Source organism: Amblyraja radiata, chromosome 13, assembly GCF_010909765.2.
Source record: "Amblyraja radiata isolate CabotCenter1 chromosome 13, sAmbRad1.1.pri, whole genome shotgun sequence".
NCBI lineage: Eukaryota > Metazoa > Chordata > Chondrichthyes > Rajiformes > Rajidae > Amblyraja > Amblyraja radiata.
The window spans coordinates 31,804,245-31,828,915 of NC_045968.1; positions in this window are offsets into that span (position 1 = coordinate 31,804,245).

A 24,671-nucleotide genomic window follows, 5' to 3' on the forward strand; every position below is an offset into this window, starting at 1 on the left:
AAATGGCAATGGGCCCTGCATCGACCCCTGATACACACAAATAGTTACAGGCCTCAAGTCTGAAATACAACATTCCACCATCATCCAGTGCTTCATTTTATGAAGCCAATTCTTTATCCAGTCAGCTAGCTTTCCCTGGATCCCATGCGATCTAACCTTCCATTTGTAAATAGAATTCTATTCATTGACTACAGCTCAGCCTTCAATGGCATAACACCAATTAAGGTCGTCTCTAAACTTGGCATTTAAGAGACGTGGGTAGGCAGATGGCTATGCAGGGAATGGAGAGATATGGATCATGTGCAGGCAGATGTAATTAGTTTATCTTGACATCATGGGCCGAAGGACCTGTTCCTGTACTGTACAATTCTTTGCTCTCAAATCTTCAGATTTTTGCTCTGATAACCAAATTTGTGCATTCATAAAGTAAATTGTAGAACCTTCCAGACGTCCTAAAGATGTTTAAACTCAACGAAGTCTTCACTACAAACAATTTTCCAATTTGCATTAACTTAACTCCTACAAACTGATAAAGTTGGTAGGTAAGCTGATGGCCTGATAACTCATATTTGATGATGTTGGTAAAGGGTACCATTAAGCCTGCAAATTAAGAAAATTATGAAAATATTTTTTCTGATCTTGAAAACAGTGGTATAATGTCTACCTGAGAAGGTAGACTGGGTCTCCCTCACTTTAATGCCTTACCATTAAAGGAGTGTCTCTGACAATGAGGGTTGTCCTTTGGTGATGCACTTGTTAATCAGGGTTTGGCCCGTGAAATGTCTTAAAGGTAACTTGAACTTGCTTTCAGAGAGCCAGGCGTCTAACAGGTAAGCCAAGGAATATTCTGAGCTGCTAGAACTGTCAACAGAGTGCGTGAACATGAAAAGATCTTGCTTTACTTCAAACAAACCTTCTTTCATTAAACAGACAATGTACTAGACCCTGCAACAGTGTTTTATTTTGGGTAACTTTCAATTAGTCTTTTCAAACTCACTTGTAGTTTCATTGATCTTATTAGAGAGCATGTACTACAACTTAATTAACTATTGTTAGGCATTCAACATCATAGCTTTATAGTTATTGTGCTTTCACTTCAGCTTGTATTAAGAACTAGGTGACCAAGAGGAATAAATGTGGGAGCTTCACATTAATTGAAGGCTGAGATAGAAATTGAATTTTCCACTCATGTTAACATATTGATTTCGATAGCTTTAATTATATTGAAAGTGACCAAGCTTATCTTTGGAAATGAACTTTCACAATCAAATGCAGAGACTTTTGTAAGTTAATGCCCTTCACAAAGTCAGAACCCTCAATATACTTCTCCCGAAATTGGATTGTGTGGGAATTATCTTCAGCATTGAGATACAACCTTATGAATTAAAAACTGGAATTATGCTTCCTCAAGCTTGACTGCTCCGATTGTAATCATTATTCTATATTCCTATCTACATAAGGTAACCCTCCATCCACCCTGTTGCATAGCATCCACCTATCAAAACTCAGAGACTTCACCACACTTCGAAGAAGAGTTCCAAAAAGTCCAAGCACAAGTAATAGAAGTTAGCCTCATTTCTGTCTTGTGGAAGAGCCTTTATTGCACCAGCACCTGCACCAGGACCTGCACCTATTTCTCCTCTCCCTCTCTCCTTCCACCTACATTCCTTCCTCTAGCTTCAAAATTCTCAATCAAAATCCTTTTGTCTCACACATTTTGTCTTTTCATCTCTGGTCTTTGTCCAACCATGTACCTATCAGAAAAAATGCTCACCTGTATCTACCTATTACTTACCAGGCTGTGTCATGGCTTTCCTCCCTTTTTTCTACAACCCCCACCACCCCCCTCACAATCAGACCGAAGAAGGATTCCAACCTGAAACATCATCAATCGATGTTCTTCAGAGATGCTGCCTCATGTTGAGTTACTCCAGCTATTTGTGTCTTGTTTATGTAAACCAGCACCTGCATTTCCTTGCTTCTAAATTATGATTTGAATCAGAATTAGTCTGAAGAAGGTCTGGAGAAAATGCTTAATCTCTGTTTTAAATAGGTGAACCCTATTTTTGTAAATTAGTTTTAGTTTCACATCCACAACAACCCTGTCAACATCACTTAGGATATAACATTTTCAATCAAGTCCCCTCTCACTCTTCCAATCTCCACTCTATAGAAACCTAGCTTGTCCAACTATTTTTCAAAATACAACAATTCATTGGAGCATATTGATCTGGAAAACTCTCTCTGCATTCTAAAACAGAGGTGCCAGGATTGTGAACCTATGCCACAAGACCACAAATGGTTGATTTTTAAGTGTCCTCTTATATGTAGTCCAGTTCAAGGGCTTATGACAACCCCAGAAACATCCTGATGCTTAGTGATGGAAGAGCCCAGGATATGAGTTGCCAAAGATATATCTGAAAAATGTTGTGTTCAGCCTGAAGAGCCACATTGATAATTCATCCTGCCCTCTATCAGTTGCCCTCACCATCACAAAACGAATCACAATTTGATTCAGCCCACGTATCACTAAATGGTTGAGATCACCACATACATCTACTGTAAGTCTATGTAATATTCCAGCTGTAGTACTGCAGATCTGCAATCCAGAGCCAGCTGTACTCCAGCCAAACTCTTCAGTACATTTACTGCACTGACATCTATTCGACAATAAGCAGTGTCGACCAAAGTGTTCTATTCACAAGGTACACTGATTATTGTTGCAATAGTTGAGTTATTTTTACTAAGCGTTGGAAGAAACTATCAACAATACAATTGCGTCGCTCTTGCTCAACAATCGGCATTCTTACCTAGTTTGATTTTGGTCGAAGCACGATGGAAATATCAGCTCTTAATCGCAAGGCAGTATTTGACTAAGTATGCTATTAGGGAAACTTAGTTAAATCAACATCAATGGATATCATAGGGAATCTCCAATAGTTCATCATACCTTGTCTAAAGAAAGATGGCTGTGATAATTTGAGGTCAATCATCCCAAACCCATGGCATCACTGCAAGAGATCCTCAAGGTAGTGTCCAATGTCCAAACTTCTTCAGCTGCTTCATCTAGTGGAGATTACCCAAGTTTCAATTCCACTCACAACACACTGAAAAATGAAACTGGCCACACTTGCAAGCAGTAAGACTTTAAATGCTTCGTTTGGGCACTGTTTTAAAAGAGTTAAATGGCACCTAAGTACCAAACAATGACCTTCTCCAGAGTTGAACCATGAACTCTTAACATTCTGGAGTTTTTCCGTCTTTGAGTCCCCTACCTTTAGCATCCTGTGGGTAACACTGATGAGAAATCCAACTGGGTGAGCCACATAATACTGAGCCAGGATATCCAAAGGCCAATGATTCACCTCTCAAGATCCTATAGCCTTTCCACTATCTGTAGGATGTAGGCCTGAATATGATGGAATAGTCTCCACCCATCTGGAAGAGTATGGCTCCAACATCACTTAATATGTGCAACATCATCTTGGGACAAAGCTGCCTGATTGAATCACACTTCATTCCCCATTTCCCCTACGCTGAACACATTCCTTTCATGAGTGGCACAAAGTATGCAATGTTCAATGGATCAATGATGCTTTACTTGTCCCATGTGCAACTCTCCACTCTGCCCAGTGAAATTCTTGTTGCATTTTTACACATGCAGGCGCCGTCGTGTTTTTGTGCCATTTCCAAAGTTCAAAGTCCGGTCCACCTGCGCACTCGGTCCACTGGAGCGGCTCCCGATCCAGGTAAGCCACCAGCTCCTCCCTCCCTCGCCTTCGACCAATTCAGCCTGCGAACCGATGTCCCTCTCCTTGCCTGGCTAACTTTGTGTGCCAGGGTTGCCCATGCAGCCGACCTTGAAGGCGCTGAAGGCATTACTCCGGTTCACCCTCCCACCGGATCTTGCTCCTCATGTCCGACATCTCCAGCCTGGTACTACGATCTGCCGACCCTTTGGGAGGGTTTCCGGTACCGCAGTCCACCGAGCCTTCTGATGGGTTCCCGGCGTGTTATGAAGTCAGGGTAATGTTGTATAGTCTGTCCAATGTATTGCACTATGACTATTGAGAAAACATACTGGAAATGCTTGTTGAGGTTATTTTGTCAGCACCATTTAAACCTATGAAAGTATCTGATGAATGGTCTCGACCAGAAACGTCACCCATTCCTTCTATCCAGAGATGCTGCCTGTCCCACTGAGTTACTCCAGCATTTTCTGTATATCTTCGGTGTAAACCAGCATCTGCAGTTCCTTCCAACACATTTAAACATGCGACCTCTATCACCAAGAAAGAACAAGGCAATAGGATATGAAAACACTATCATCGACAAACTATCCTCCAAGTTGTATCATTTAATCAAACAGCAAGAGAGACAATGTTCCACACCTGGTTGAAAGATCTCCATTGTGTTTACCAGGAGGCAGCCAGGGCCTGTCTGAAACTAAAAGATTTAATGCTGAATTTGATCACTCATTTTCGCTAGTGGTTCTGATCAATGGTTCCCGCAGATGTGTGTTATTACTCATTCCAACGATGCTTGATCATTGATTCCTACAGATGTGTTTGATCATTGATTCTTATAGCATGTCTGATCACTGCTTCCTACAGAGCTGTCAGATCATTGATTCTCACAGATGTGCTTGGACACAGAGTCTTTCAACATTGCCTGATTACTGATTCACACAGATGTGCCAAGTCACTAAGTCATGTAAGCTGCCTCTGATCCTTACTTCCGAAAACAGTTTGATCACTGATTCTTACAGATGTGTGCAAACACTGTTTCCTATAACTGTGGCTGCACATTTCCTTCAAGTGTGTCAGATTGCTGACTGGTTGAACCATCTGCAACTGGTAAAGTCCTTCGGGTATGTCTGAACAATGTGATTTGCTGATTCCGATACTGTATCTGATCATTGGTTCCTAGATGAGTGCCAGATCTTTCAATAAATCTTTCCATGATCTTCGCAAAGCCATCAGGAATGCCAAGAGACAATGCCGGGACAAACTTGAACCTCAGCATAACCGCTCAAGAGTCAAGAGTGTTTAATTGTCATATGTCCCGAAACGGAACAATGAGGTAGCGACTCCTGTACATCCCTTCGATGGTGGGGAGGTCAGTACCCGTGATGGACTGGGCTTGGTTCATCACTTTTAGCAATCTTCTTTGTTCCTCGGCATTTGAGTTATCAAACCAGGCCGTGATGCAACCAGTCAATATGCTCTCTACTGTACACCTGTAGAAGTTCACGACAGTATTCGTTGATATATTGTATCTCCTCAATCTTTGAAAGGACGTAGCTGCATCCATGTGCTGGGTCCAGGACAGATCTTCAGAGATATGCACGTCCAATTATTTGAAGTTTTTGACTCTCCCCATTACAGTCCTGTTGATGAAGACAGCTTTGTGGATCCCCGACTTCCTATTCCGAAATCAACAATCAGTTCCTTGGTTTTGCTGACGTTGAGAGTGAGGTTGTTGTTCTGGTTCCATTTGGTCCGTCGATCAATCTCCGTTCTGTCCTCTGATTCATCATCATCTGCAATTTGTCCAATGACGGTGACGTTATCGGCGAGTTTAATGATGGAGTTGGAACTGTGTCTGGCTACACATTCATGGGTAGAGGAGGGGGCTGAGCACGCTGCCTTGATGTGGTCCTGTGCTGTTGGTTATCGAGGGGGAAGTGTTGCTGCCAATTCATATGGATTGTGCTCTTTTGATGAGGAAGTCAAGGATCCAGTAGTGCAGAGACCCAGTTATGTGAGCTTGGTAACCAGATTGAGGAGATGATGATGTTGAATGCTGAGCAGTCGCCTATAAACAACAGCCTGACAAATGTGTTTTTATTGTCCAAGTGGTCCAGTGCAGAATGGGGAGCCAGTGAGATTGCATCCTTCTTTGACCTGTTGTGGCAGTACCATTATCCCAACAAATTCATCTCCAAATGCCGACACCTGTCGACTGTGCCCTGGCCTGAATACTATAACTGGCTACAAAGCAAAGTCAGGCAGCATCACTGGAGAAGGTGTGGCCCTCCCAGACAAAAATAATGCATTGAGCAGAAGGTCAACAGGGCGAAGGCATCAGTACCAATAGACTTGAATATGCCTGTGCTTGTTGCAAACGTAATATTGGACTTCCTGAGCGTGAACCCACGGAAAGAAAACGGCCTGGATGGAGTCTCTGGCCACTTCCTTAAGAATTGCGTTGACCAACTAGTGGGAGTATTCATGAACATCTTTAATCTCTCCCTACTCATCTCTGAGGTACCCACCCTACTTCAAGAGAGCCACTATCATCCCAGTGCCAAACAAAGGCAAGATCTCATGCCTTAATGACTATGATCCAGTGACATTAACATCCACCATGAAGAAGGACACAGACGTTAGACACCTACTTATCAACTATAACTGGTCGAGACCCTTCTTCAGAGTCGTGACCCGAGACGTCACCCATTCTTTCTCTCCAGAGATGTTGCCTGTCCCACTGAGTTACTCCAGTATTTTGTGTCTAAACTACAACCGTGCTGATTAATTGCTGCTGCAACTGTGCCCGGTAACAAATTCCTACTGATGCCAAATGACTGATTCCTGTAGCTGTGCTTGACTTCTCATGTTATACCAAAAAGTATATTTCCAACTTCTTACAGGTTTATTTGACCATTGATGCTGTTGGCTATGTTTGATCACAGGCCGTTACTGCTGTATCTATTATTGATTCAAATCAAGAAAGTTCCCAATCCAAAATATCATCTATCCATTCTTTCCACAGATCCATTGAGTTCCATCAGCATCTTGCTCTTTGATCGTCAAGTCAAGTTTATTGTGATATGCACAAGTGCAGTGAGATATATAGGTTTAAGTTGAAAGGGGTAAGATTTAATAAGAACCAGAGGGGCAACTTTTTCACACTTAAGATTCGGTAGGGGGCGCTGCACTGGCAGCAGCCTGTCGGCAGCGCGTCCGTCTTTTTTCAACTTTTTTAATTTTTTTAGTATGTTTAAAAGTCTGTTTTTAATGTTTCTTTGTGTGTTACGTGTGGGGGGTGGTGTGGGGGGGTAAGGGGGAAACCGTTTCGGCCGCCTCTTCCATGGAGAGGCGACTTTTTCAGGTCGCCTCCCCCGTGGCCTAACAGCAGGGATCGGCGCGGACTTTCCCGGAGACGCGCCCGGAGCTTCAGCGGCGGGCGCAGCGTGGACTCTCGGCGCGGAGCGGGTGAGACCTCGCTGGAGGGGAGCGCTCCGTTACGCTGGCCCACGGCAGCCGGCAGCCTGAAGCAGCGGTCTGCAGAACTCCAGCTGGTGCGGCGTTTACAGCCCTGGATCTCACGTTGGGGACCCGGGGGAAGAAGCTTCCACCGCCGGCCCGCGGCCATCTTCTACCGCGGGCGTGGTATGGACTTATCATCTCCCCTGGAGGGGAGCTTCGACCGCCGGCCCTGCAGACTGCGGTGCTTCCGGCTGCGGCACGGCAGGTACTTTAAAACTTTAACCGCCGGCCTGCGGCCTACACCAGCCTGAAGCCGCGGTCTCTGGTTGGGAAGAGCCGATCCTGGACTCACCTTGAATTTGACTTTGTCCCTTACCATCTGGACGCCCGCAGCAACGGCTGTGGAGGGTGGTGGTCCCGACCACGGGGGAAAATGGAGGAGGACTGGCCAAGCTCTGTGCCTTCCACCACAGTGATGAATGCTGTGGTGGATGTTTGTGTAAAATTTTTATTGTGGTTGTGTTCTTTATTATTGTACCGCTGCTGGCAACCCAAATACCACCGACCTTGGTTGTGTGGCAATTAAATTATTTCAATTCAATTCAATTAAATTATTTCAATTTCAATTTCAATGAGTAGATGGAACGATCTGCCAGAGGAGGTAGTATCAAAATAATTAAAATACATTTGGACAGGTACATGGATTTTCAGAAGATATGGGCCAAATGCAGGCAGGTAGGACTAATGTAGATGGGCATCTTGGTTGGCATGTGCAAGTTGGGCCTTCCATGCCCTATAACAAGGTACTGGTCCAATGAAAATCCTATTTGCAGCAACATCACAGGCACATAGCTTCAGACAAGAATATAAATTATACCTAAATTATCCATAAATTCTACAAGATGGTGAAATGAAAAAAAATGCGAAAACAAGACATTAGTGGAAAACACAAGGTTCTTCAATGTTGTGCAAGGGATGGTTCATACTATTCCATTTCCAAAGTAGGATCAGGGTTGAACAGGTCATTTCAAGAACCTGATGGTTGTATGAAAATAATTGTTCTGGCTGGTGGGGATCCTTGATGCTATATGACATCTTCTTGAGGCAACATTTGTGTCAGATATATAATTCCTAGAGATTCCTACAGCCATGCCAGATCACTAATTCCTAGTGATACAGCGATACAGCGCGGAAACAGACCCTTCAACCCACCGGGTCTGCGCCGACCAGCAATCCTCGCACACTAACACTATCCTACATAAACTAGGAATGATTTACAATTTTACCAAAGCCAATTAACCTACAAACCTGTACATCTTTGGAATTTGGGATGAAATCGGAGCACCTGGAGAAAACCCACGCAGGTCATGGGCAGAACGTACAAACTCTGTACAGGCAACACCCATAGTCAGGATCAAACCTGTGCCTCTGGTACTTTAAGGCACAACTCTACCGCTGCACCACCGTGCCGCCTAGTGGTATGACCACACCTATGCCTGATTACCAATCCCTTCTGTTGTATCTGCATAGTGAATCTAACAAGCTTTACTGTTCACTGGTTACTACAGATGATTCCTACACATGTCTGATTGTTAATTCATATAGATGCTTGCGATTAACTAATTCCTACAGCTGTGCCTGATTACTTAGTAATGGAGATGTGTCTGATCTTACTGGTGTGCCCCCTCATGGTTAATTGCACACTTGATGATTCCCACACACAGCAGTGTCTGATCACTGATTCCTGTAGATAAGTCTGCATGTGATTCATACAGGTGTTTATAATCACCAGTCCCTACATTTGATCCCGATCACTGATTCCAACAATTGTCGCCTCACTAATTCCAACAGATGTGCATGTTTACTGATTTATACCGATGTGTCTGAACATAGATCTCTACATTGTGTCTGATCTTGCATCTGGCAGCTGACTCTGATTACTGATACCTACAACCGTGCCTGATCCCTGATCACTTTGAATGATGGTGCAGACTTGAGAGACCAGATGGCCTATTCCTGATCTAACCTTGTTGTGCTTTTTTTCTGTCAGTTTAATTTGAGCATTATTTTTCCAATAGATTAAAGGTAATGTAAAAATGGTGCTACTTCCCTGATAATATTAACAAACGGAGAAACTGTGGAAGGGAAGAATTAACATTTTATTTTAGACACCTGAAGATCTAATAAACCAGTTAAGTCGTTACTGACCTTCTAAATGAGCAGCTTTTATGTTCCATGTTCTATGTCTCCATTGAAATATAATTCCATGTCTACACGGAACCTTCTCCCGTCTGCCTCATTGACAATGACATGAGAAAACAGAACAAAGATGTTGAACTTATACAGGAATTTACATGAAGTCATTTCACAGTACTCATTATTGATAAATAGGGAAAGTAACATCATGTTATTACTGGACATGCTGAGGAAAGATTAGAGGGTAGAGAATGTCAGTCACATAAGTAAGAATGCATTACCGGTTGCAAGAGAACAGGCGGTGTGCGACCAACTCCTTGCCTCCGAGAGCAAGCAACCCCCTCCCCCTAAGGGCAACAACCTTTGTCCGAGAAGGACAGAAAACATCTAAACATCCTTCCACCAGATCAGAAGAAGGAAACCTATGCAGGGCCCGCGACTGGAGGATGCTGGCGGACATCGGCCGACAACTAGTTTTTCCACCTGAAATTGCTTCCACCAACCTCAGGCCAGACTTGGTGTTCTGGTCCCCTTCACAGAAGACTGCTTACATCATAGAGCTCACAGTTCCATGGGAGAACTCTGTTGAGGAGGCCTATGAGCGTAAGAAGCTGCGTTACGCAGAGCTAGCAGCAGAGGCAACGCAGCGTGGCTGGAACACCAAAGTCTATCCAGTTGAAGTGGGATGCAGAGGATTTGTTGCGTCATCTACCATCAGACTGCTGAAGGAGCTTGGAATCCACGGTCAGGCTCTGCGGAAGACCATAAGATCACTCTCAGAGGCGGCTGAAAGAAGCAGCCGGTGGATTTGGCTCAAGCGGAAAGACCCATGCTGGGCCCCAAGTATTTCAGGGTGAATCTTTGGGACGGTTTGACACGGGACACGCGCTGAGGGCTGATCATCCTGCAGCGGGCCGCCCTTGTGGAGGGTGTATAGTGTTAAAAGGCCGAAACACCCAGTGATGCAAGGGTACACTACTGATGATGTGTCCTGTGCCCAACTGTCCTGAAGGTTACCCAGGCCAAGATATACGTATCCACTCCCCCCCCCCCGCCCCTCCCCCGCCCCCCACCCCCACAGATGTTGAGCGTCTACCACTCTCAACAATCAACGAATGTCGTGAAATGCTCCCCACCTATTGGCACAAGGGACTTCTTAACATCTTGTCCTGTGTATTTGATTCTGATTCCTTCAAAATTACAAAATCGTTAAAGATGTGATAAAGATAGAATTGGCTGAGCGCTAAAGTTCTCCAATCAGGTACAAAGGACAAAGGACATTTATTGTCACATTACCAATTGGTGCAGTGACTTTTGAGTTGCCATTGCAGCACACAAATAAGGTAAACACAACATTATAGAATTTAACATTAAACATAAAAAACATCGTCCCACAGCGGGCTCAACGTTTCCCACTGTGAGGGAAGGCAGCAAAGTTCAGTCCACTCCTCTATGTTCACCCGTGGTCGGGGCCTATTTGAGGCCTCCACAGTCGCTGCTATGGGGCCCGATGTTTCAGGCTCTCTCGCTGGAATGATGGAACTCCGGTGTCGGAAGAACGCTCTCAGCAGCTTGGAATGTCTGAAATTGCAGCTTCCTACTGGAGACCGCGGCTCCCGAAGTCCACAGGCCATGCTGGGCGGAGCTCCAACACTGGCGACCTCGGCAAAAGATCCCAGGCTCCGCGATGATAAAATCAACGCCGCCGTGGCTGGAAGCTCCGCAGACCACAGCTCCACGATGTTGAAGTCGGCAGTCCCAGCACTCCAGAGTTCCACACGGCGACCCGGGTAAGGCATCGCCCGCTCAGCGATGTTACCTCAGTGCTGTGCCACCGCTGAAGCTGCAGCTTGAAGCTCTGGCCGGTCTCCGACAGGAAAGGACGCGCCAATCCAGATGCTAGGCCGCGAGGAGGGGGCGAAGAAGCGGCTCGGAGGAAGGATGCATCCTCGACCAGCCAGGGACTGAAAAAAACTGTTTCCCCCTTTCCCACCTATCCCCCACATAAAAAGACTAAAAGGCCTCCAAAACAAAACTTTTTGACAAACTAAAAATGTTTTTTTATTTATTTTTTATTTTTTAATTTTTTATTATTAGCAGTACAGTAAATTACATTAATACACATCACATATATCTTATTACATTATGTTGTACCACTTCGTTTTTTAAGCTTTAAAAAAGATAGAAATAAAAGAAGTAAGGAAAGTGAGCAAGAATCGTGAAGGTGCAGGAACGTGTTGGGAGAAGAGAGCCACTTAGGGAAGAAATTAGAGAAGGAAGTAAAGAAAGGAAATAAGACCCAAAAGAAAAGAAAAAAAGAAGAAAGGAAAAACAATCGCTCTATTATAACACAAAACTCCGCAAAAAAGGATATACCAACCGTGTTTTTATTAAAACATTTATTTTATACCCCCCATTACCAGTTCCTGGTACCCTTTATATTTTAACTTACTATTGTACCTTATGCTTGTAATAGTTCCGTAAATGCAGACCTTTGGAAGTGATCTGCTTTGCCTGCTAGGAGGAGTCTTATCTCTTCCAAGTGTAGTGTTTCGAACATGTTTGAAATCCACATTTTTATTGTTGGTATTGGAGCATTTTTCCAAAATTTGAGTATAAGCTTTTTTCCCATTATTAGCCCATAATTAAGTAAGTTCTTTTGAAACACATTTAATTCGGGGTTACCTTCCGATATTCCAAAAATGATCCATTCTGCTTTTGGTACAAGTTTTATTTTAAATAATTTTGTGAAGATTTCAAATATTTCGTTCCAGAATTTTTGAATATTTATACAGAAAACAAAAGAGTGCGCTATGTTAGCTTCTTGTGACTGACATTTATCACAAATGGGTGAGACATTGGGGAAAAGTTTATTTATTTTAGTTTTTGAATAATATAGTCTATGTAATGTTTTATATTGGATTAGAGTATGTCGTACGTTGATCGAGCATTTATGCACATATAGTAAGTGTTTATCCCAGCTCTCTTTTGAAATTTTTATAGCTAGTTCTTGTTCCCAGTCTCTTCTAATACTATCGGTTGTAGGTATTTCTATATTCAAAATCATATTATATAATTATGATATTAGATTTGCTGATTCAGCCTTTATCTTCATGGCTTCATCCAATAAGTCTGGGGGCATGTTATGATAGTCTTTTGTGTATTTTTTCAGATAGTCACGGATTTGAAGATATTTGAAATATTGATTATTTTTCAAATTATATTTCAGTTGTAATCGTTGAAATGATAATAATTTTCCTAATTCATACAAGTCTCCGAGCGTTTTGATTCCCGTTCTTTCCCATTGTGTAAATGATTTATCTATATTTGAGGGTTTAAACGAAGGGTTATTGACTGTTGGCATTAAAAGAGATAGATTTCTTAATTTTAAGTTCTGTTTTATTTGTTTCCAAGTTCTAATTGTACTATGTATCATTGGATTTTTATTATAATTTTTGTTATTCAAATTCATTGGTGAGAGGAGAGTCGCTCCTGTATTACACGGAGCGCAGTCCTCTCTCTCCATTACAATCCAATCCACCCTCTGGGCAGAGTTGTCCAGCAGGTGAATCATATTTTTAATATTTACTGCCCAATTATAGTACATAAAGTTAGGGAGCGCTAGACCACCCATCTCTTTTGGTTTACTAAGGTGTGCTCTTTGTATTCGGTGGGATTTATAATCCCATATAAAATTTGTAATGTCTGAGTCTAATTTTTTGAAAAACTTTTTTGGAAGATATATTGGAATTGATTGAAATAAATATAGGATTTGTGGTAAAAAGATCATTTTTATAGCATTTATTCGACCTATTAAAGACATCGGAAGCGTTTTCCAGAATTTAATTAGATTATTTAATTTCTTAAGGGGATATAACTGGCATTAAACATACCATGATAATTTCTAGTGATTTCAATTCCTAAATATTTAAATTTTTCTGTGGCTATTTTAAAGGGGAATTTCAAGAGATGTGTTGAGTCTTTCGGTTTTATCGACATAATTTCACTTTTGTTCCAGTTTATTCTGTATCCTGAGAAAGATCCAAAGTCCTCAATTAGATTTAATATGTTTGGTATACTGATTTGGGGTTTTGTGATATACAGTAGTACATCGTCTGCGTATAAGGATATTTTGTTATTTGAATATTTTGTATTATAACCGTAAATATCCGGGTGTGTTCTAATTTTTTCAGCTAAAGGTTCAATTACCAGAGCAAATAACAGCGGTGATAATGAACATCCTTGTCTATTACCCCTTGATAATTGGAATTTCGTAGATAGTATATTATTAGTTAATATTCTAGCGGTGGGTTTGTTATATAATAATTTTATCCATGCGATAAAGCTCTCTCCCATTTGAAATTTTTGCAATACTTTAATCATATAATCCCATTCTACTTGATCAAACGCTTTTTCTGCGTCCAATGAAATGATAGATAACTCTTGTTCTTGAGGTTTGTGAGAGTGCATTATGTTAAACAGACGTCTCAGGTTATTAAATGAATGTCTCTTAGGTATAAATCCCGTTTGATCCTTATTTATTAATTTACTGACATATTGACTTAGTCTTCTAGCTAGTGTTTTTGCTAATATTTTTTGATCCATATTTAACAAAGCAATAGCTCTATATGAGCCTGGTTCTTCTATATCTTTATCTTTTTTAAGTATTAATGTGATCGTTGATTCTGCTAGTGTTTCAGGTAAGGTTTGTTCTTTAAAAGCGTATGTATACATTTTCTGTAGACGTGGGGTCACTGTGTCGTAAAAACATTTATAAAATTAATTACTGAATCCGTCTGGTCCTGGTGTTTTTCCATTCTTAAGTGTGTTTATTGTGTCTTCTATTTCCTTAGCTGTAATTTGTGCTCCCAGTTCCTCTTGTTCCTTCAATTCTAGTTTTGGAAGGTTACAATCGTCCAAAAATTCTGAAACTTTATTATTGTCTATTAGCGTTTTCGATGTGTATAAATTCTTATAATATTGAGCAAATCTTTTATTGATATCATTAGGTAGTGTTAATAATTCCCCTCTATCTGATTTGATCTTTAAAATTGCATGATCTTTTTCCCGTTTTTTCAGTTGGCATGTAATTGTTTATGGGGTTTATCCCCAAATTCAAAATGTTCTTGTTTTGTAATTTGGAATAATCTTATAATCTTCTCTGATAATAATTTATTTAGCTTAAACTTCAGTATTCAAATTTTATTATGTTTATCCATAGTTGGATCTTTAGCATTATCTATATCTAGTTGTCTGATTTGTTCTTCTAATTGTCTTTGTTCATTTTTATTCTTTTTGATTTGAAAAGCTTGATACGAGATAATGACTCCTCTAATAAATGCTTTGAAGGATTCCCATAATAAAGTGGGCGATATATCTGGTGTATCATTTATCTCAAAAAATAGATCCATCTGTTTTTTTAGATATATACTCCCTTGTGGGTCTTTCAGAATTTGCGAGTTAAACCTCCAGAACGATTAGTTCGTAGAGATTCCTTCCAATTTTAAAATGAAAGTTAGCGGGGAGTGATCTGAAATCGTATTGGTGTGGTATTTAGGGTTCATGGTATAAGGGATTAGTTTTGAATCCACTAGGAAATAGTCTATACGTGAGTATGTTTTATGTACCATTGAATAAAACGAGTATTCCCTTCCAGTCGGGTTCGCGATCCTCCAAACGTCTGCTGTATTAGTATTTTTTATATATGTATTTAAGAGTTCACTAGTTTTAGATTTCATATTGTTCAAAAGGGAACTGCAGATGCTGGAATATCGAAGGTACACAAAATTGCTGGGGAAACTCAGCGGGTGCAGCAGCATCTATGGAGCGAAGGAAATAGGCGATGTTTCGGGCCGAAACCCTTCTTCAGACTGATGGGGGGTGGGGAAAGAAAGAAGGAAAAGGGAGGAGGAGGAGGAGCCCGAGGGCGGGCGGATGGGAGGGTGAGAGGAGACAGCTAGAGGGTGAAGGAAGGGGAGGAGACAGCACAGGCTAGCCAAATTGGGGGAATTCAATGTTGATGCCATAAGGACGCAAGGACCCCAGACGGAATATGAGGTGCTGTTCCTCCAATTTCCGCTGTTGCTCATTCTGGCAATGGAGGAGACCCAGGACAGAGAGGTCGGATTGGGAATGGGAGGGGGAGTTGAAGTGCTGAGCCACCGGGAGGTCAGGTAGGTTATTGCGGACTGAGCGGAGGTGTTCGGCGAAACGGTCGCCCAACCTACGCTTGGTCTCACCGATGTAAATCAGCTGACATCTAGAGCAGCGGATGCAGTAGATGAGGTTGGAGGAGATACAGGTGAACCTTTGTCGCACCTGGAACGACTGCTTGGGACCTTGAATGGAGTCGAGGGGGGAGGTGAAGGGACAGGTGTTGCATTTCTTGCGGTTGCAACGGAAAGTGCCCGGGGAGGGGGTGGTGCGGGAGGGAAGGGAAGAATTGACGAGGGAGTTGCGGAGGGAGCGGTCTTTGCGGAAGGCAGACATGGGGGGAGATGGGAAGATGTGGCGAGTGGTGGGGTCACGTTGGAGGTGGCGGAAATGGCGGAGGATTATGTGTTGTATTTGCCGGCTGGTGGGGTGAAAGGTGAGGCCAGAGGGACTCTGCCCTTGTTGTGCAGGTTATCACCTGTCCCTTCACCTCCCCCCTCGACTCCATTCAAGGTCCCAAGCAGTCGTTCCAGGTGCGACAAAGGTTCACCTGTATCTCCTCCAACCTCATCTACTGCATCCGCTGCTCTAGATGTCAGCTGATTTACATCGGTGAGACCAAGCGTAGGTTGGGCGACCGTTTCGCCGAACACCTCCGCTCAGTCCGCAATAACCTACCTGACCTCCCGGTGGCTCAGCACTTCAACTCCCCCTCCCATTCCCAATCCGACCTCTCTGTCCTGGGTCTCCTCCATTGCCAGAATGAGCAACAGCGTAAATTGGAGGAACAGCACCTCATATTCCGTCTGGGGTCCTTGCGTCCTTATGGCATCAACATTGAATTCCCCCAATTTGGCTAGCCTGTGCTGTCTCCTCCCCTTCCTTCACCCTCTATCTGTCTCCTCCCACCCTCCCATCCGCCCGCCCTCGGGCTCCTCCTCCTCCTCCCTTTTCCTTCTTTCTTTCCCCACCCCCCATCAGTCTGAAGAAGGGTTTCGGCCCGAAACGTCGCCTATTTCCTTCGCTCCATAGATGCTGCTGCACCCGCTGAGTTTCCCCAGCAATTTTGTGTACCTTAGATTTCATATTACCTCTTTTTTTTTGCATCGATTTATCTAAGTACGGATCTAAAGCACAGTTGAAGTCTCCTCCAATTATAACATTTTGGTAGTTAAATTCTGCGATTTTATTCAGGATTTTATTAAAAAATTGAGGATTATCAAAATTGGGCGCATAAATGTTTACCAAAGTGATTGGCGTAGCATGAATCTCTCCTGTGACTATAAGGTATCTCCCTTCCTTATCTGATATAATATTCTTTGATTTGAATGGTATTCCTTTGCGAATAATAATTGCGGTGCCTCTGGATTTCGAAGTATATGAGGAGTGAAATGTTTGGCCTGTCCATTTCGCCCTCAATCTCATCTGATCTTGATGTTTGAGGTGCGTTTCTTGTAGAAAAGAAATGTCCGTGTTATATGATTTCAACTGAGCTAGTATTTTGCCCCTTTTAATTGGTTCATTAATACCCCTTATATTCCAGCTACACAGTGTGATTCCTCCCATTTTCTTTTGTTTATCATCTTGCATTTTCTCTGATTTTAGTACCTTTATTTATTATGGTGCATCCATACCTCAGGACTCTGGATAATTGGGGGGCGTTTATATTATTAACTTAGGTACACAAAATTGCTGGAGGAACTCAGCGGGTGCAGCAGCATCTATGGAGCGAAGGAAATAGGCGACGTTTCGGGCCGAAACCCTTCTTCAACTTCCTTGGTATATCCCTTTTGCGATTTTCCTTGAAAAAAAAAACACATAATAGTGACATATTGTGATAAAAAAAAAAATTTGACAAGTAAAATTACAGTGTCTAAAGCATTCGACACTGTAATGTGTGTCCCACGCATCTGTGGGGTCCGACATTTATTCGACTTCCGAAATTGATGGTGTACAATTAGCTCCGCTCCTTTTATTACTCTAACCCTAAGAAGGCGGTGCCATTTCAAAAGCACCTGATGTTACCTCAGTGCTGTGCCACCGCTGAAGCTGCAGCTTGAAGCTCTGGCCGGTCTCCGACAGGAAAGGACGCGCCAATCCAGATGCTAGGCCGCGAGGAGGGGGCGAAGAAGCGGCTCGGAGGAAGGATGCATCCTCGACCAGCCAGGGACTGAAAAAAACTGTTTCCCCCTTTCCCCCCCCCATCCCCCACATAAAAAGACTAAAAGTCCTCCAAAACAAAACTTTTTGACAAACTAAAAATGTTTTAAAATGGTGAAGGACGAACAGCTGCAGGCGAGGCTGCCACATTCGATAGCGAATGTACTTGTCCAAATGTTTTCTAAATGTAATCATTATACTGTTTTTATTTTTTTTAAATCCTGTGAGGCTGTGAAGTTTCTTTTGGTGTTTAGTTTAGTTTAGTTTAGAGATACAGAGCGGAAACAGGTCGTTCGGCACACCGGGTCCGCACCGACCAGTGATCCCCGCACATTAACAGTATCCTACACACTTGGGACATTTTACATTATACCATCCAATTAACCTACAAACCTGTACGTCTTTGCAGTGTGGGAGGAAACTGGAGCACCCGGAGAAAACCCCCACAGGTCACGGGGAGAACGTACAAACTCCATACAGACAGCATCCGTAGTCAGGATCGAACCCGGGTCTCTGGCGCTATAAGGCAGCAGCTCTACCGCTACGCCAGCGTACCGCCGCTCCATTGTTCCATTGTGTGGGAATTCTCACTCCTGCAGGAGTCTGTTCTTACGCTCGTAACCTACTGTCCATCGCCAGCTGGCACGCAGAATGTATCTGCTGGTATCACAATGATCACCACTTGCAGGCTCATTAAAGTGGATCTTCTGATTCCCTTATCTCACACCTTGTGTCTTTTCATCTTTGGCCTTCGTTCAATCATCTGCCTATCAATCCCCTCCCCCACCCCCATCTGTACCTACCTATCAGTCGCCAGGTCTTGTCCTGCCCCTCTTTTGTCTTTCTCTCTCCACCCCCCCCCACCCTACCTCACCGCAATGTCTGAAGAAAGATCCTGACCCGAAAAATCATCTATCCATTTCTCCAGAGTTGCTGCCTGACCTACTGAGTTAAGAGCCTGTCCCACTTACGTGTCCTTGGCATGCAAATTATGCAACCTTGTGGTTGCGTTGAGGCGCACGGGCATTGTATGGCAGCGCGGGGCCGGTTCCACTTAGAAGCAGGGAGGGGTATGTAGTTGTGCGCGACATCACGCGGGGCTCAAAATTTTTTGTAGTGAAGAAATCTTCGCGCGCCAGCGGCCTGTCGGGGAACTGACGGCCAAAGTTGGACAGGCCCAAGACCCTGGCGCGATGCAACTTCTCACCTTCAACAGCAGCAGAAGCAGGCAAATGATCGCCAAACTCGGCCTGGGGCTCACGGCCGTTGCGGTCCGAAACCGCCCCCACTTCTACTCCCAGAGCGGGGCCAAGATAGAAATTGAAGATAGGCACAAAATGCAGGAGTAACTCAGCGGGACCGGCAGCATCTCTGGAGAGAAGCAATGAGTGACATTTCGGGTCAGACTGAAGAAGAGTCTCGACACGAAACGTCACCCATTGTTTCTCTCCAGAGATGCTGCCGGTCCCGCTGAGTTACTCCAGCTTTGTGTCCATCTTCAAATGACGTCACGCGCTCCAGACGGCTGTGCGTACTCATGTAATCGCGCCCGACCTTCGCGGGACCGTCGCAGCTTAACGCGACCAGGATGTCGCGTAATTTGCATGCCAAGGACACGTAAGTGGGACTGGCCCTTTACTCCTGTTTTTTGTTAGTCTTTTTTATGTAACCAATATCTGTAGTTCAATATTTCTCTGTTTTTTTCATTCCCCAATTCCAAAATCATTCCCTCCAATGTCCAGAAAGTGCTGACTACCACTTTGAGCCATCTCCTTCCACGTGCTATGTAGAAAGGCTTTGATCTGTGTTGGAATTATCCCTTGGTTGCATAAAGAAACATACAGTATACGCTTCAAAACAAAGGATGCTTCTCAGCAATCCCAAAATCAGCAAAGCAAAAATAGCTTCTCTCCTCCCACCTGGGTAGATTGGCATTAACAATTAATTTGGATAATGCCAAATCCATCTGCATTTGAATTTAAGTCCTCTCTTAGTCCAAGCAAGTATGGTTAGCCCTGAGACTTTAGTCAGTCTATAGATTTTGTGGGGAGGCTAACATCAGATTAGACACAAATAATAAATAATTCATGACTCATTAAATTTTTCATTGTCTGCGTCGTGGCAGATGATAGTGTTTATTTAATTTATTATTTCTTTGACAAAATCATTAAACACTGACACTCTTCTCATCTTCGGCTGGTACTGTGGGGACTAATTCTTCCACGTCAATGTGGCTGGTTCTCTGACTTATCTGGGAAATCCAAGCTAAGATCTTAATGACAATACATCTTTAGTTAATTTGACTGATTTCTTTTAAGCTAAGTGTGCCGGTGTTGCCTCCTCTATTTAGTTTTCATTTTTAAACAAGCCACACAAGCAAACGGATTTATTAAATGCCTGGTTAAAGGCTGCAGGCAAATATAAGCTGCTTATTAATAACAGCAAGACCCTCTTTGCTATCACAGATATATCTAATTCTATAATACCAATTGCATCTCTGTATGTGGTTTAAAGCATTTCCATGCAGATGTGATTATTTTTCAAATATGATGCTTGTAGTGTGATGTTCATAGAAAATAGAGCATAGAGTACTAAAGCACAGAAACAGGTCCTTCAACCCTCAATCTCTGTGATGAACATAATGCCAAGATAAACAATTGTCTATCTGCACATGGTCCATAAGCCCCCATTTCCCACACATCGGAGTGCCTATCCAAAAGTCCCTTAAATGCCACTATATAATGCTTCCACCACCACACGTGGCAGCGCGTTCCAGGAACACTCACTGTGTAAAAACATGCCCCTTACTTCCTTATAACTATAAAATTCTGATCTTGGATGTATGTGTGTGTGTGTGTGTATTTATTTATTTGTTTGTGTGTTTTCACATCTTCTCGAAAAAACGACTAGCGAACGGCAACATTTTTACATATTCTGGTAGAGATTTACCCCCCGGAGTCCGAAATCAGCTTACCTGAAAACGTTGTGCTTTATTTCTTGTTATTAATAAAAATGTTCACAAATCCGATCAAACTTTGAAATCAAAATGCCTGTTTTTCACTGATGACATGACAATGGATCTGCCTGCCTACCATCTGCTCGCGCTGCGACTGGCGTCACCTCCCACCCCTCCCTCCTCCCCCCATTATACAAAAGTCGCCCTGCCGACTGAAGACCAAAGATCATAGCTGAAGACTGCGGCACGCGCAGCAAGTGAAGAACGAGCAAGTCGGGCCCAGTACTAGAGCTCTCGGGTGCGGTCTGTCGCTGCCGCAAAACCTATGTAAAAAGCCCCACTGTCTTCTTGCTCGCACTGCGAGTGACATCATCCCCCTCTCTGTGTACCTCTCTGTGCCCCTCTTTATGCCTATGTGTCCCTCTATGTGTCCCTCTCTGTGTCCATCTCTGTGTCCCTCTCTGTGTCACTCTTTGTGTTCCTCTCTGTGCTTCTGTGTCCCTCTCTGTGCTTCTGTGTCCCTCTCTGTGTCACTCTCTGTGTCCCGCTCTGTCCCTCTGTGTCCCTTTCTGTGACTTTGTGTTCCTTTCTGTGCCTCTGTGTCCCTCTCTGTGCCTGTGTCCCTCTCTGTGCCTCTTTCTCTCTACCCCCCTCTAGCCGCGCCTGCAAGTTGGGGGCTATATGTGAGTGGATAGGACATGGGTTGGGGTAAAAGGAATGAATAATATTAATATAATATCAATGTGGGTATTAAGTGTGTGTGTGGGGGGTGGTTAGTGTGTGTGTGTGTGAGGGATTGGTTAGTGTGTGTGTGACACTGCAGGCTGCCCCCTCCCCCCGCAAACGCACGTTGAGGGGACAGGACCCAACGGGTCCCACTTGGTCTAATCTCCTTTAGATTTTGCCCCATCCACATTAAAGCTATGCCCTCTAGTATTTGATATTTCATTCCTGGATAAAAGGTTCTGACTCTACCCTATCTATGTCTCTCATCATTTTATATCCTTCTACCAGGTCTCCTCTCAACCTCCAATGTTCCAGAGAAAACAATCCAACTTTGTGCAACCTTTCCTTGTAGTTAATACCCATTAATCTAGGTAACATGATGGTAAACCTCTGTGCCATTTCCATGGTCTCCTCATCCTTCCTGTATTGGGGTGACCAAAATTGGATGTAATATTCCAAATGCAACCTAACCAAAGTCCTGTAAAGCTGCATTTTGACTTCCTGACATTGGCGTGCGCAATCTCCCAGTTGCCAAACATTTTAACTTTCCTTCCCATTCCCATACTGACCTTTCTGTTTTGGGCCTCCTTCACTGTCAGAGTGAGGCACCATGTAAAATGGAGGAACAGCACCTCATATTTCACTTGGGCAGCTTACAACCCAGCGGTATGATATTGATTTCTCTAATTTCAAATAACTCTTGCTTTCCCTCTCTCTCCATCCCTCTCTCACCCTATTCATCCTGCTAGTTTCACTGTTCGTATCCCCTCATTATCATCTCCTCCACAACCAACAATGGACCATTGTGGGCTCCTTGGCCATCGGTGCCGGATCTGATTTCTTCTGTACCTTTTCATACCTTTAGTTTCCCTCTCCCCTGACTCTCGATCTGAAGAAGGGTCTCGACCTGAAACGTCACCTATTCCTTTTCTCCAGAGATGCTGCCTGACCCGCTGAGTTACGCCAGCATTTTGTTTCGATTTATGGTGTAAACCAGCATCTGCAATTCCTTCCTATACACCTTGTATTCTGATGTTCCCTTTAGAAAGGTTCCCCAACTTTTGCTGCCAAGTAAAGCTGCAGCAGTAAACACCAGAAACACTCAACAGGTAAGACAGCTTCTGTGAAGAGAAGAACATAATTTAAAGTTCCAAAGGTCAGTTTGGTATCATTGCCTATGTAAGTATATTGTTTATTCAATTGCTTAGTCAAAAACACAGTGAGGTGGAAACACAGGATGATATGGTTTTAAGTTAAAAAAAAAAGGAACTACAGATGATAGATACAAAATACTGGAGTAACTCAGAAGGTCAGGCAACAGAGTTGGTTAATCAATTCCACAATTTGTAATGTATCCCTCTTGGGATGGCACCGTCTCTTCTTCTCTCTTCTTCTTCTTGTAGGATTCCGGCAGTGTAGACGCTGCTAAGCGTATGGCACCGTCTCTAGCCAACAATGAGCCTATCAGGAGCCACCCTGCCTGAGGTCACCTGTTGCCAGCCATGATTTGTCCTGACCTTTTAATGCTTGCTGCTTCCAGTTCCCTCCAACCCCATCCACCCGCCACCCCCACCTAACCTCTAATCAGTCTGAAGAAGGGTCCCGACCCAAAATGTCACCTATCCATTTTCTCCAGAGATGCTGCCCGAACCAACATTTTGTGTCTATCTACAATATGGTTTATTCATTTATTAACCCCATGGAAATGGAAGCTGGTCCTCAAACCTTCTTCTTTTCAAGAGCTGTTCTGTGGGCTAATCAATTACCCAAATGAATTGCAGGAGGTCAGGGCTCCTAGTTAACAACCTAATGATCTTGTTTAGAGTTTAATGACAAAGTAACAAGTCCTTAGCCAAGATCCATATGGATTTACTGACACATGGCTGAAACTGGGATATTCCAGAGGGGAAATAGTAATGCAGACTTCTTCAGTTGAGTGTTGGCCTGCACAGCCTTGTGCTGGGAAGAAATCTCCCCTCCACTGGGATAACTCCATTCTGGGTGGTGCCGAGTGCACAAAACCAGTGATCTCAGGACCGAGGAAGATTCAGGACATTATTTCTCTTCAGCTCAATGATCAAGATAACAATGTAACCTGTGGAATCTCTCTCTTCAGCAGCAAGTTGTCAATTTTGCAATCCCTTTTTTTGCTCTTTCTCAACCTAGTCTTTCTCTCTTTACAATTTCTTTCTCAGTAACTGACCTGGCTGTAATGTTACTTCGATCTGATCTTAATTGCTACTTCCCTGCTTAACTGCTGCAAGAAGTCATTTAGCCTCATTCTATCAGAGATATTTTCTTTGTTCTAACAATTCGCCTCCTCTGTAATCTAAAACTAACTTTGTAGGAAAGAACTGCAGCTGCTGGTTTAAACTGAAGGTAGACACAAAGTGCGAGAGTAACTCAGTGGGACAGGCAGCATCTCTGGAGGGAAGGAATGGGTGACGTTTCAGGGTCGAGACCCTTCTTCAGATCTGAATAATGCTGCCTGTCCCGCTGAGTTACTCCAGCATTTTGTGTCTATCTAAAACTAACGAGTTGTATTTTTCAGTTCGATTAAGAGTATTGGATTCGAAATGTTTGTTATTCTCCTTTCCCTAGATGCTAACTGAGCTACTGAATGATTCCAGCATTATCTTTTTTTTAAACTTTTAAATTTCCAGCGTCTGCTGTTTTTTTATGTTTATTTCCAACAGTTCCTTTATCATCAGCCTGTTTTTTCTGATAACTTTGTTTAGAGAAATACAAAAGTATGGCTTTGTTGTCCAAGCATCCTTTCATACAGTTATTTAAATCAGCTTCCTTGCTGTCTCCTCAGATGGCTCTGCCCTATTTTTGCTTCTTCCTCCTTCTCTTTCATGCCACAATTGTTGCCCTGCTCCTCTCCTGGCCCAATCTCCAGTGTTATCTGCACCCCTCTGCTCCCAAAATGGTCTCCTTTTCCTAACCTCTTACCATTGTGAAACATCTGGAGTTTTGTCACTCTTCAAATGACAAACCTGTGATGAAATCTACACCTTCCTTACATTCTGAAATGTCCTTTGTTGCCCTCCTCTAACTACCAGGATACATCTCCGAGCCTTCCTGCTAACATTTTTTTATGTCTGACAATGGGTCTGATGTTTTCCAGTACCTCACCTACATTTCAGGTTCCATGACCCCACATGAGAGATGCTCGCACTTTGGTTCTCATTCCTGCTCAGATGGCTCTCCTGTGTACATTAATAGAGGAAGAAGGTTTCATAAATGGAGACATGAGAGACTGCGGA